Below are 13,169 nucleotides of genomic sequence, written 5' to 3' on the forward strand. Positions count from 1 at the left end.
AGAGTGAAAAGTCCATGGTTAGGGTGAGAGGCTTCCTTGATGATGTTTCTTGCCCTGCCCAGACAGCGCTTGTGATAGATGTTCTCAATGGAAGTTAACTGGGTGCCGGTGATCCGTTGAGCAGTTTTCACCACTCACTGGAGTGCTTTCCGGTCAGATGCGGAGCAATTGCTGTACCATACTGAGATGCAGTTTGTGAGTATGCTCTCAATGGTACAGCGGTAGAATTCCACAAGGATCCTGGGATTCAGGTGAACTTTCTTAAGGCTCCGTAAGGAGTAAAGGCGCTGCTGTGCCTTTTTGACCAGGGTGGAGGTGTTATGGGACCAGGTGAGGTCATCAGAGATGTGGATGCCAAGGAACTTGAAACTTGACACACGTTCCACTACAGCTCCGTTGATGTAGATGGGTGTGTGTGCATGACTCCTAGTCCGCCTGAAGTCCACAATGATCTCCTTTGTCTTTTGGGTGTTTAGTTCTAGATTGTTGGTGGCACACCACACAGCTAGGTGCTGCACCTCATCCCTGTAGGCTGACTCATCATCATCTTTGATCAGACCTACCACCGTGGTGTCATCTGCAAATTTGATTATGGTGTTGGAGCCATAAACAGGAACGCAGTCATGGGTGAATAGGGAGTACAGGAGAGGGCTCAGTACAGTGTAGGCCTATGTTTTATTATTTGATAACTGTAACTACAATTTAACAGTGTAATATGGTAGATTATTGGCATTAATTGAAAAATCGGTGTTTGCATTACCTGTGTGATTTTATTAATATTTATCTGTTTTGTGAATGATCTGTTGCATAAATAACTGTCTATAAGCAGCGGAATATTTTTATGCTTTCTTTTGCATTAAATATCAGACAAAACAAATCTTTAAAGTAATCATGTATTAGTTGTATCTTTTTACCTGTTATATATATATATATATGTTTGATGCAAAGTTAACTGTGTAAAATATTAAAATATGTTGTGAAAATTGACAATTGTGCACAATCGAGAAATGGATGAAGATCAATCGCAGCCCATGTCTCACAAAATACTTTTTACTACTAATTAAAAAAAAAAAAATCAATGTAATAAAAACATTTTCAAGAAATAAGTAATTTGCACATTTACATAATTGGTAAGGGAAAAGGACATTGTGTAGCTGTGTGTACACACCATGGGTTCAAATTACATTTCATGAACAGTGGGGATTAGTGTATTTCATTCATTCACCGGACCCAAACATACGTAAATTTTAAATGCACTGGCTCAGTTAACATTTATAGTGTAGTAATAATAGCAGTGTAGATCTTATTTATTTGCATTTGAAGTGATATAATAAATCCTGTGAAACATATATAGAAGGAAATATTTGGATTTCTCCGGTTCTCTGCACTAGCATTTAGCACAACCGGAAGTATATTCGCACACACTCGATACAACAGAAATCCAAAATGGTGGAGCCCTAGCCCAATGAAAATGATTTAAAACATTTAGATATATTACACAATGAATAGACCTAATTAATATTCCATCTAAAGTATGTCCGAACACTGTAATAATCAGTCAATGAAAATGTAAAACTTGTTTAACACGAAACACTTCAATTCTGTTGCTGCTGTTGTTGTTTTCAGGCCCTAAGAGATTTTTTTTTTTTAGAAAATCAGTTAAGACAATATCCAATATCTGTCATCTCCTCTGAGAGAATATGCCATTAAGCGTCAGATGCCGACATCTCGGTCAGATTTTACTTTCTGTAGCTTAATGAATTGACTGGAGTTTAAAACTTCTTCAGGGGCATAACACTCATGCAGTTTGGACATTGTTTGTGTGGCATTCACTGGCTCACCTTCATGGTTTAAAACTGAAATATTTATAATTTTGCGACGTTTGTCTTTATTTGTCTAAATTTGGCCCGACTCAGAAAAGAGTTGCACAAGCCAAAATTTGGCTCAAAATCGGACGAATATCGCATAGTGTATGCCCGGCTTAAAGCGTTTTTGAAAAAATATATAACCCACGTTAAGACCGGAAAGTAAATTAATATTAGAATATTAGAATTATAATACATAATAATCATTATTAATATTTTATTTTATTATTATAGCTCCAGCCCCAAACAAACAGACCTGAATCAGCAAATCAAGGTGTTCAGGGCTACTTAAAAAAAAAATTACAAGCAGCTGTGTTGGAGCAGGACTGGAAATGAAGTATGCAGGAAGGTTGCTTTCCAGATATTTATTTAACACATTTTATTTTTTTTATTTTTATTTTTTAATTGTATTTTTTTTTTTCAGTGCATACTTAAGTGCACCTTCCTAGGACTTGCAGTTTAGGGTAGGTTCAAATTTACCCTCCTTAGCTGATGGATTACATGAGTATATCTCTGAAAGCTCACTGTCCAATTATAATCAGTTTCAGAAACATCTTGATTTCATACCTCCTGGAAGTCTGATCACACTTACAATCAGAGAGAAAACACAGCTGCCACAGTGAGCCCTTGAGCTTATTTGGCACCCTTATGTGCCCTTGAGTTATGGGATTTTCCGAAGAGGGTAATTGATACAAAATCCAACTTATTTTACTGGTGAACAGCTACAGTATGTTGATGCGCAATCATTCACACTGGTTCCCGAACTTAAAAAAAAAATAATAATAATAAATTATGTGAAATGTGTGTTTATGTGATCGGCAAGCTGAGAGAACCAAAGGAAGTATCAAAGGAAGTAATTATCAGCCGGTCAATGGCCGATCATTTTGAGCATTCCTGGAAACTACCTATGAATTTTTCTGAATATCTATGAAGCTTTTTTGACCTCAAAACATATAAGATACCGCACCCTCCTGCAAACTCTGGCACAGATTGGGAAACACTGGTTTAGACAACTGAATCAAAAATAAGGACTGTAATTCTTTGATGCACAAGTTTCTTAAAACTTAACACATTTGAAGACATATAATTTGGAAATGAATGATGTCCAAAAATCATATTCATGTTTATATATGTATCTGGGAAATTTCACTGCAGTTATTTAGCAGCCTAAATCACACAATATGGTTTTCTCAATCAGGAGGTCTGGAATAAAATCAGTGGAACAAATTTGTGTAATATATTAGTGTTATCTCCAAGGAAACTGGACTGGCTCTCAAAAACAATCATCACTTCCAAAACATTTGTCTCTTTGAAATGCAGCTGTCTTCATAAGTAATGTCCAGTTTAGGCTTAGTGAGTGTACATACTCCACACACAACACTGAACAGTTAATGTGGCTCTACAGTAGGTTACTATGACAACAGGAGAAGAGTTTCAGGACTTTAAGAGCTCTCAAAGAGATCTTTACACTGGCTGGAAGACACTTCACGACAGCGCTCTCAGACTCGGTCTGATACAGCTGACAATTTATCTTGATGAAATTGCTTTAATGACCGATATATGTGAGCACTAATTCAGCCTACAAAAAATCTGCCCATTTGTTATGTGAGATAACAATTACATTGTCATTTTTTTAAAAAAATGTATATCGATATTGATATTGCCACAGATAGTTTAACTGTTCTCATTCTTACTAAAAAACCACACTCGTGATAATGTTCATATTTGTATTTCAACATACCGTTTATCAAATTCTGTTGATTTGTTAGCTTAAACTGTAAAGTCATGTTTTCTCTCCAGATCTTTTGAACAAAATAATTTATGGACAAAATGTTAATAAAAACAGCATTAAATTAAATTTGCTCAGTTTTTCATGTTCAAATAACTTGAATAACGTATTAATAACAGCTCTCAAGTCTGAGAAAAAAAAATAAAATCTAATATTTTCAGCATCACTCAAACTTTCATTTTGATAACCTGGCACAGCAAGTAATGTATTTAAAGACTACTGTCTTACTATAAAAACTCAGCAAAATAACGCCATCTGGTGAGAAAATTAACCATTTCATCAACAACTTTAATGGTTTCAAGCAGGAATAGCTCACATATTGAAAATAACAATGAAACAGATATTTTATTTTGTGGGGTCTTAGTCAAAATATCCAGCTGATGGTTCTCAGATGAACTGAGATGCCTGACAAAATGTTACTTGACAAAAACGGCAATATCATTCCAAAACTTCTAAAAGTAATAGCATGACCAAAATACCACTGTTTCATTGATTCAAACAAAAAGAGCATGTTAGTTGAATCAATGTCAGCTCTAAACTTTTATGTATTTCTTGACAAGGTAAAACCTATGACAGAATGACAGAATGATCAAATTTCGCACTCTTAGGGAAATATGATCATATTTTGTAATTATCATTTAAATCTGACTAATTTTCAAATTGTTTGTCATAAATAATAATAATAATAATAATAATAATAATAAACATCTCAGAAAAATGTTATGGGGTTTCATATTGGAATATGACTTTTTGATATGAAACGGCATAATTTTCATATATGTCTTGTCTAGAGGGCACCAGGAAAAAAGGCATGTTAATCAGGCATTTTGGGGAAACACAAGTCAATAGGGAAAGAAATTACAGATAAATATTCCTATGAAATATGAGATATTCTTATAAAAATGTTGAGCTATTAGTTATTTTTTCAAAAATATTTTTTTTTTCTCCAGTTGTTTCTTATGCTCCAACCAATATAATGACATTTAAATAAATAAATTAATTAATTAATACTTATATAAAAAAAAACTTTTTTTTATGGTTCCCAGAAGCTAAAGGGTTGTGAAACCGCCCTTCAGCCATGACTGTGTTTACATTAGAGTACAGCCTCTCGCAACCTATTGCTTATGTATGCATGAGATTGGTATCAAGGGTGACAGGAAACAGTAAACATTGTATGGACATTAGCAGTATCGTTAACAATACGCCATTATAATCGATACTAATATTCTTGTTGTCAATATCGTTAATGCATGATCTATTTGTAGCACACTTGCCATCCAATAATCGCCATAAGCTTTGTGCTTGTTACCTTTTAATAAACAAAGTAGCCTATCAGCTTTATAACAGCCACATAATAAAAACGTTTACCTTAGAATAACCCATTCGGTGTCTATAAGCTCATTAGTCAGCTAGAAAAATAACTGTAAAGAGGTGCATTTTGCACAATATTTCCATTATATTGCATATTCATATTTTTACTTAACCTGTTGTCTACATAATAAGAAAGAATGCAAGGAGCTTAATAAAAAAAAAATCAACACCTTCTATATAAATGCATGTTAATAATGAAGAAAAAAAGACTGGATGTGTGCATATATTATGGGACATCCCATATAATAATTAAGTTGGCTTGAGAAAGCCAACTTACTGAAATGCTACTTAAATTTACTTGATTTTTACAAAGCTCATTGTTCTGAAAAGCGAGGTGTGCTCTGATTGGCCAGCTATCCAGTGCATTGTGATTGGCCTAATGCCTCAAGCGTATGACGGAAATGTTATGCCTCTTAACAAACTGTGATAATAAAAGTTACGCCCTCTTTCTTTGCATGAACATTTGGGCGGTGTTATGCAAATCTTCCCACATCATGACATAGACATGTGGCGGCGTGTTAGAATGAGCCGTTTTAGAGGGGTGTGGACTTCTATAGCAAGACCTTAGCAACCATCCCGGGTACCCTATCAACTGCATAGCAACACCCAAGCAACCACCCCTGGTACCCTAGCAACCACATAGCAACACCCTAGCAACCACACTGCAACAACCTAGCAACCACCCAGAGAACCCTAACTACCGCATAGCAACACCCTAGCAACCAACCTGGGTACCTTAGCAACCCTATCTATCTATCTATCTATCTATCTATCTATCTATCTATCTATCTATCTAATTATTAAACAAGAAATGCATTTATTAAGACGCGGAACCGCCGCATCTCTTTATGACCACATCAAACGAGAGACTTTTCAGGCGTGCATTTCAACTTCGCCTCAGCCTCAGCGCCAGGCTCAAGTCAAATGAGCGCGGAAATTAAGGAACGTGTCTGATGAGGTGTTGTAGGCTCAGAGCTGGGTAGTAACGGATTACATGTAATCTGGATTACGTAATCAGATTCCAAAATTCAAGTACTTGTAATTAGACTACTTTAAACTACTTTTTAAAATACTCGTAATCAGACTACAGTTACTTTTTTATGGATTACATGATTACATTTTATTTACACAATGGTAATTAGTTGTTCACAATTCACTGATTCTCCTAAATTTCCTTTTTTTAAACGTTTATATTTTTTCCTATTAAACCTGCCACATATATACATTTGTGATTCTTCGAGTTTTTCGGGCGGAGAGAGGAAGGGATGTCAGAATCGCGCTCAGAAGAAATCAGCAACAAGATAATGGAAAATGGAGGGGAACACAGCCTTTAATATGTTCTTTAATATATTTTTTGCAATGTTGATTTTTCTTTATTGTTACTACCTTATGCACTTCAAGTGTTTTAAGAAGAAATATATATAAGCAATGTTATTGTTGTGAGTTTAATATTCTTTAATATTCATTTTTGTAATATTGTTTGTCTTTTCCTCATTGTTACTATGCACTTAAAATGTTTTGAGATGGGTAGAAATTTCATTGCTGTGTGAATTTAGTCTTTTTCAAAGTTCATGTTTGCAATGTAGCTATTTTTTTATGTTTTTCATTGATACATTCATATACACTTCTAGTGTTTTATTAGATTAAATATTTGACCTGGCAGTGATATTGCTGTGAATTTCATGTTTTTCAATATTGGTTTATGTAATGTAGCTGTTTTCTAAATTTACTTAATTATAAGTAAATATCCTTTAAAATCATAAGATGTGATTTTGTTTTATTCAGTGTTACTAGCAAACACTAACAGCAAGGTACATTAGTGTTAGCATTTTTTAAGTATTAACTGTCCATACATTGCCCTTGAAAAAGAAGCTATTGTGGCTCTTGTTGGTGAATTAAATATATTTTGTGGAATATATTTTTTCTTTGTCAAAATAGTACAAGATTAGACTAATTCAATATATGTGATATCAAATAAGGGTAAGCACAAATGTAATCTAAATGTAATCAAAAAGTAATCAGATTACGTTACCAAAAATGTGTAATCTAAGAGATTATATTACTGACTACAAATTTTGTCATGTAATCTGTAATCAGTAACTGATTACAATTCATGAGTAATCTACCCAGCTCTGTGTAGGCTATAAGTGAGTAAGGGCTGAAACGATTAGTCGACGTTATCGACAATGTCGACAATTTTTTATTATTATTATTATTAAATATTTTTGTTGTCGAGTAGTCGTTTGATTTAATTTGACCTAATTTAGAGCCTGCAATAATGCGGTTTGAGCAGTGTGGCGCTGTAGCGCAAGGCTGTAATTCAGCCCTTCTCGATGCAACTCAACAGAAGAAGAGATACAGCGCTCAGCGCTGCTTCAGAGAATCTAAGGTATCTGTAATGGCGATTTCGTTCGTAACCTCATGAAACATCATATACCATAGAAAAAGGCACGTCATTATTTGCAGAAAATCCATCATTTAGATCCTAAGATATCTCTTATAAATCTATAATACATAAAAATTAATTATGACATGTAGCTGAGCAAAATAAATAAATTAATATTAAAAAAAAGAAATCAGAGGTTGCACTCCTGCCGTTTTAGCTCGTAACGTCGCCAAACATGCATAGATCTTGAAAAATTGCACATTATTTTCAGAAAATTCTTCCGATTAAAAAATCCAAAATTTACCATAATCAGTTGATCAGATCGATAGATATTCCTCATAAAGCATAACACATTAAACCAGACGGGGCCACAAGGGCACATGGCGCAGCAAAGAAAGAAAAGGCCCAATGCTACACGTTGTGTTTTTATTCGTAACTTCTCGAAACATGCACACAATTGCATGTCATTATTTTCAGAAAATTCTCCCGATTAAAAAGAGTTTACCATAATCTGTCATATATCTAACAGTGTTGGGCAAGCTACTTGGAAAATGTAGTAAGCTAAGCTAACAGTTACTCTTCATTAAATGAAGCTTCACTACACTAAAGCTACAGCCCTGTGAAATGTAGCAAGCTAAGCTACAACAACACGGCAAAAGTACTTTACTACATCTAAGCTATTTTTTTTTTAAATCATTTTTATATTGAACCAACATCATACCAAGTCAATGCTCTCTCAGTGATCAATACAACTGTCAGTCAAGCAGATAGACAAGCATAATAGTTCAGTTTAGTTTGTTTATTCAACAGCTGTTCCAAATCAATTTGGCAACAAAAATCAGTCTTAACCATCTTCAAGAATCAAGAAATAAAAGACTTGCACTCTAAAAAACTATTTATTTACTAACTGCTTGTTTTCTTAAAGAAAAAAAAAAAAAAAAACTAACACTTGCTTCTCTAATCTTTTTGTATTCTATCTTTTTTTTCTTTTTATTTATTATATACAATTAACAAAAGCAAAAAAAGGCCTCTTTTTTAAAAAAAAAAAAAAAAAAAAAAAAAACCTTGCTACGTGTACTGCATTAGGTTAACGGAGACTTGTTATAGCACTTATATATCATTGATCTTTTGTTGATTTTGATTGCTTCCATTGTGCTCATTTGTAAGTTGCTTTGGATAAAAGTGTCTGCTAAATGACTAAATGTAAACTGGTAACCCTTCACAATAAGGTTCATTAGTTAACATTAGTTAACTAGTGTAGGTAACACGAACTAAGAATGAACAATACTTTCAACATTTACTAATGCATTATTAAAATCAAGCTGTTTGTTGTCATTATTTAATGCACTTTGAACTAACATGAACTACAAATGAACGACTGTATTTTCATTAAATTAATAGATGAATAAATACTGTAATAAATGTATTGTTCATTGTACGTTCATGTTAGTTACATTAGCTAACATTAATAAAATCTTACTGTTCTGTATAGTGTTACCATACAGATGTATAGGCCTACAAATAACTTAGGCAACGTTTATTTGCATCGTTGCATTGTCATTCATTATATTATTAACGTTTCACCAAAATCAAGTTTAAATACTAAGTTTTTGAATGTTTCGAATGTTTTCCACCGTCATTAAGGACACATTCGAAGGCAGTACGGGCATCTACGGGCATCATGAACTTGCAGGTTGTACAGTTTTCTGTCGCTATGTGGGCGCTCAGTTTTTTTTCTGTTATTTGGCCAAAGTATCATATTATAAAAATTCAGCGCTTCTCACAAGCTATCTGACTGTGACTTCACAACAAATGCTAAGACACTCTTCTCCGCTCCTCAAATACAAAAATCATTAGCCTTTATAAATATAGTGTTTCTTGAGTAAAGAGAACGCTGTACTTATTCAATCAACAGTTATTTTATTCACCTTCATACTGCAAACAAACCAAGATCCTCCAAACTGCGCGCCGCACTTCATTCACGAGAGAGGCGGGAAGAATAATGAGGTTTGACTGACAGTTTGAGGAGCCAATGACGTTACGAGGTTTAGTGGTGGTGGCGTCACTTTTAGAATCAGAATCAGAATCAGAATGAGCTTTATTGCCAGGTATGTTTACACATACGAGGAATTTGTTTTCATGACAGAAGCTCCGCAGTGCAACAGAATGACAGCGACAGAACAAAAAACACAATAAAAGAATAAAAAATACAAAAAATACAAATAAGTAGGTAGGAATGAGAATATACAAATTGACAATTTTATGGCAGATATATTACAATGAGCAGTTATGTATGTACAGGTATATTATGTGCAAAAAAATAAATAATTTAAGTGTACACTAAGTATGTGTGTTAGATAACAAGTGTATGTGTCTGTAAATATAAATAGTGTAGTGTGTTCCACAGTTATTATCAAGTGTTCATTAGATGGATTGCCTGAGTGAAGAAACTGTTCCTGTGTCTGGTCGTTCTGGTGCTCAGTGCTCTGTAGCGTCGACCAGATGGCAACAGTTCAAACAGGGAGTTTGCTGGATGTGAGGGGTCCAGAGTGATTTTGCCAGCCCTTTTGCTCACTCTGGATAAGTACAGTTCTTGAATAGACGGGAGGGTTGTACCGATGATTCTCTCAGCAGTCCGGACTACCCTCTGTAGTCTTCTGAGGTCAGATTTAGAAGCTGAGCTGAACCAGACAGTTACTGAAGTGCAGAGGACGGATTCAATGATGGCGGAGTAGAACTGTTTCAGCAGCTCCTGTGGCAGGTTAAACTTCCTCAGCTGGCGAAGGAAGTACAAACTCTGCTGGGCCTTTTTCACAATGGAGTCAATGTGAATGTCCCACTTCAGGTCCTGAGAGATTGTGGTTCCCAGGAACCTGAATGACTCCACTGCAGTCACAGTGCTGTTCATGATGGTGAGTGGGGGGTAGAGCAGGGGGGTTTCTCCTGAAGTTCACGATCATCTCCACTGTTTTGAGAGTGTTCAGCTCCAGGTTGTTGAGAGAGACACCCAGCTCTTTACAGACTCGTCACCGTCCTGAATGAGGCCGATGAGGTGTCGTCTGCAAACTTCAGGAGCTTGCAGAGGGGTCCTGTCGTTAGTGTACAGGGAGAAGAGCATTCCTGGGGTGAGCCCTGGGGAGTACGGGTGCTGGATGTGTATTTTCCCAGCCTCACTAGCTGTTGCCTGTCTGTCAGGAAGCTGTTGATCCACTGACAGACGCAGGTGGGCATGGAGAGCTGAGTTAGTTTGGGCAGGAGGAGGTTTGGGATGATAGTGTTAAAGGCCGAGCTGAAGTCCACAAACAGGATTCTCACATAAGTCCTGTGAGAATTTAGTGACGTGACATTCAGCCAAGTATGGTGACCCATACTCAGAATTCGTGCTCTGCATTTAACCCATCCGAAGTGCACACACACAGAGCAGTGAACACACACACACACACACTGTGAACACACACCCGGAGCAGTGGGCAGCCATTTTATGCTGCAGCGCCCGGGGAGCAGTTGGGGGTTCGATGCCTTGCTCAAGGGCACCTAAGTCATGGTATTGAAGGTGGAGAGAGAACTGTACATGCACTCCCCCCACCCGCAATTCCTGCCGGCCCGAGACTCGAACTCACAACCCTTCGATTGGGAGTCTGACTCTCTAACCATTAGGCTACGACTAATCCTAATCCACGATCAGTGATCCTTAGCAGTTATATTTCCGATTTGAGCTTGAGTTTCAGAAATACTTTGGATAATGTAACGTCAGCTTTTGTTGACGCTACTTGATCAAAAAAAGAGCTTAGCTACTGAAAAGATATTTGATTAAGAAAGCAGCTTCAGCAGTAGATTCTCATGATTGAAATGTGTCTAAAATCAAAACAATCCATTTTCGTCTTTCGTGTGTAAATAATACCTAAACCCATGAATTAAAGAAATCAGTTGGAAGGCTCCTTTGAACACTTGGCAAGCAGAATATAAAACCTAGAATGTTTCTGTCTATTTTATCTTTTATATAACTATATATAATTTATGTAATTTTTGGAATAATTATGATAGGGTGTGGTGTGGTGTGGTGGGGGGGGTAGTCGTGGTATTGTTTTTAGAGTCGGGGTCTCAATCGAAGGGTTGTGAGTTCGAGTCTCGGGCTGGCAGGAATTGTGGGTGGGGGGAGAGCATGTACAGTTCTCTCTCCGCCTTCAATACCATGACTTAGGTGCCCTTGAGCAAGGCATTGAACCCCCAACTGCTCCCCGGGCGCCGCAGCATAAAATGGCTGCCCACTGCTCCGGGTGTGTGTGCAGTTCGGATGGGTTAAATGCAGAGCACGAATTCTGAGTATGGGTCACCATACTTGGCTGAATGTCACGTCACTTTTTTTTTTTAAATATGTTTTTTTGTGCCATACTCAAATATGTTAGAAACATCATACAGCTCAGTTAGTCATGTCATATGTAATATGAAAGGTCTCATAGTAAAATAAAACAAGTATAATTATTAGGACTTTAACTAAACTTGAGTGAGGCATTACTTTAAAACTGTCAAAGGACTAAGAGAAGGGCTACCTTGGTTCCAAATGCTGTAACTTTTGATTACTTCATGATATCACCATAAAATGTAATTCACATACAGCACATATGTTGTAAAACATCACCAAAAAATAAATTTTCTCCTACCTTATTTATCTTGTGAGATATCGAATGGCAAATAAGAGAGATATTAAAAATTTCCCTTGACAACGCAAATTTCTCTTACATTTTATCATCTATTTCTCCACATGAGAATATTCAGAGGGCAAAGATTTTTTCCCCTAAAATTATAGAAAGCTTTTTATCAAATGATACCAACCCTTTCACTCTCCTAACTAATTTTTTTATGTCCTTTTTTTCTTTCTTTATTTTTTTTTTTTAATCAACCAATTCTTATCACTTTCTGCATGTCTCATCAATGAGTATGCATATGCAACAATGGAGAACAAGCTTTTGGGGGTTTTGGGAACCAGAACCAAGCTGACTAATCAATAAAGCTATAGTGATCCCCTGGATGTGAGGAATAATACACAAATTGTCATATTCACTCAGCATTACTTGATCTAATTCACAAATATCTCAAATAAAATTGAGTAGAAATTAATTGTATTCAGTTGTGTTTTAGGCACTAAAACAGTCCAATATTTTAATAGTCAATCACATTTTTATATTGAAATAATGAAGATTTCTGTGCCACCCCAGACTGGTTGTTGGCTCCTCCCTGGCCACCCCTATAAAAACATCCTAGCTCCACCACTGGACAAGAGTGAGGTGAGACAGACAAGACAATGGCGGAAGATTTAGTTTCAAAAAACTAAATGCAAAAGCGTTTTGGGATATTTTGGATTTTGAAAAGCCTTTTGACTTTTGCTGTTTATCTAAGGTGATTTTGGATTTTCTTTTTAATATGCATTTTTTATTTAACAGGTTTAACAGTGTTTGCTGATTTTTACTTTTAAACTAAACATGCCTCCAACTTTCTTATTAGTTTTATTATTTTTTTTTGTTAATAAAATTTCTATGTAAAATATAAGTGACTGACGTTGTACTGTTTTGTTGTTGTCCATTTAAGCAATTAATGTGGAATTGTGGTTAATTTGAAAGTGAAAGTAAAATGCGCACTGGCATTTTTAAGATATCTAAAAGCGAAAGAAAGTGAGGAAAAGAGGGAAAACCCCAACGAACAAATCCCCACCCCCCGATGATACTGGCGGTTTTACTGGTGTTGTCACACTTCGATTAAC

The sequence above is a fragment of the Cyprinus carpio genome, chromosome A20 (assembly GCF_018340385.1).
Source record: "Cyprinus carpio isolate SPL01 chromosome A20, ASM1834038v1, whole genome shotgun sequence".
Lineage (NCBI taxonomy): Eukaryota > Metazoa > Chordata > Actinopteri > Cypriniformes > Cyprinidae > Cyprinus > Cyprinus carpio.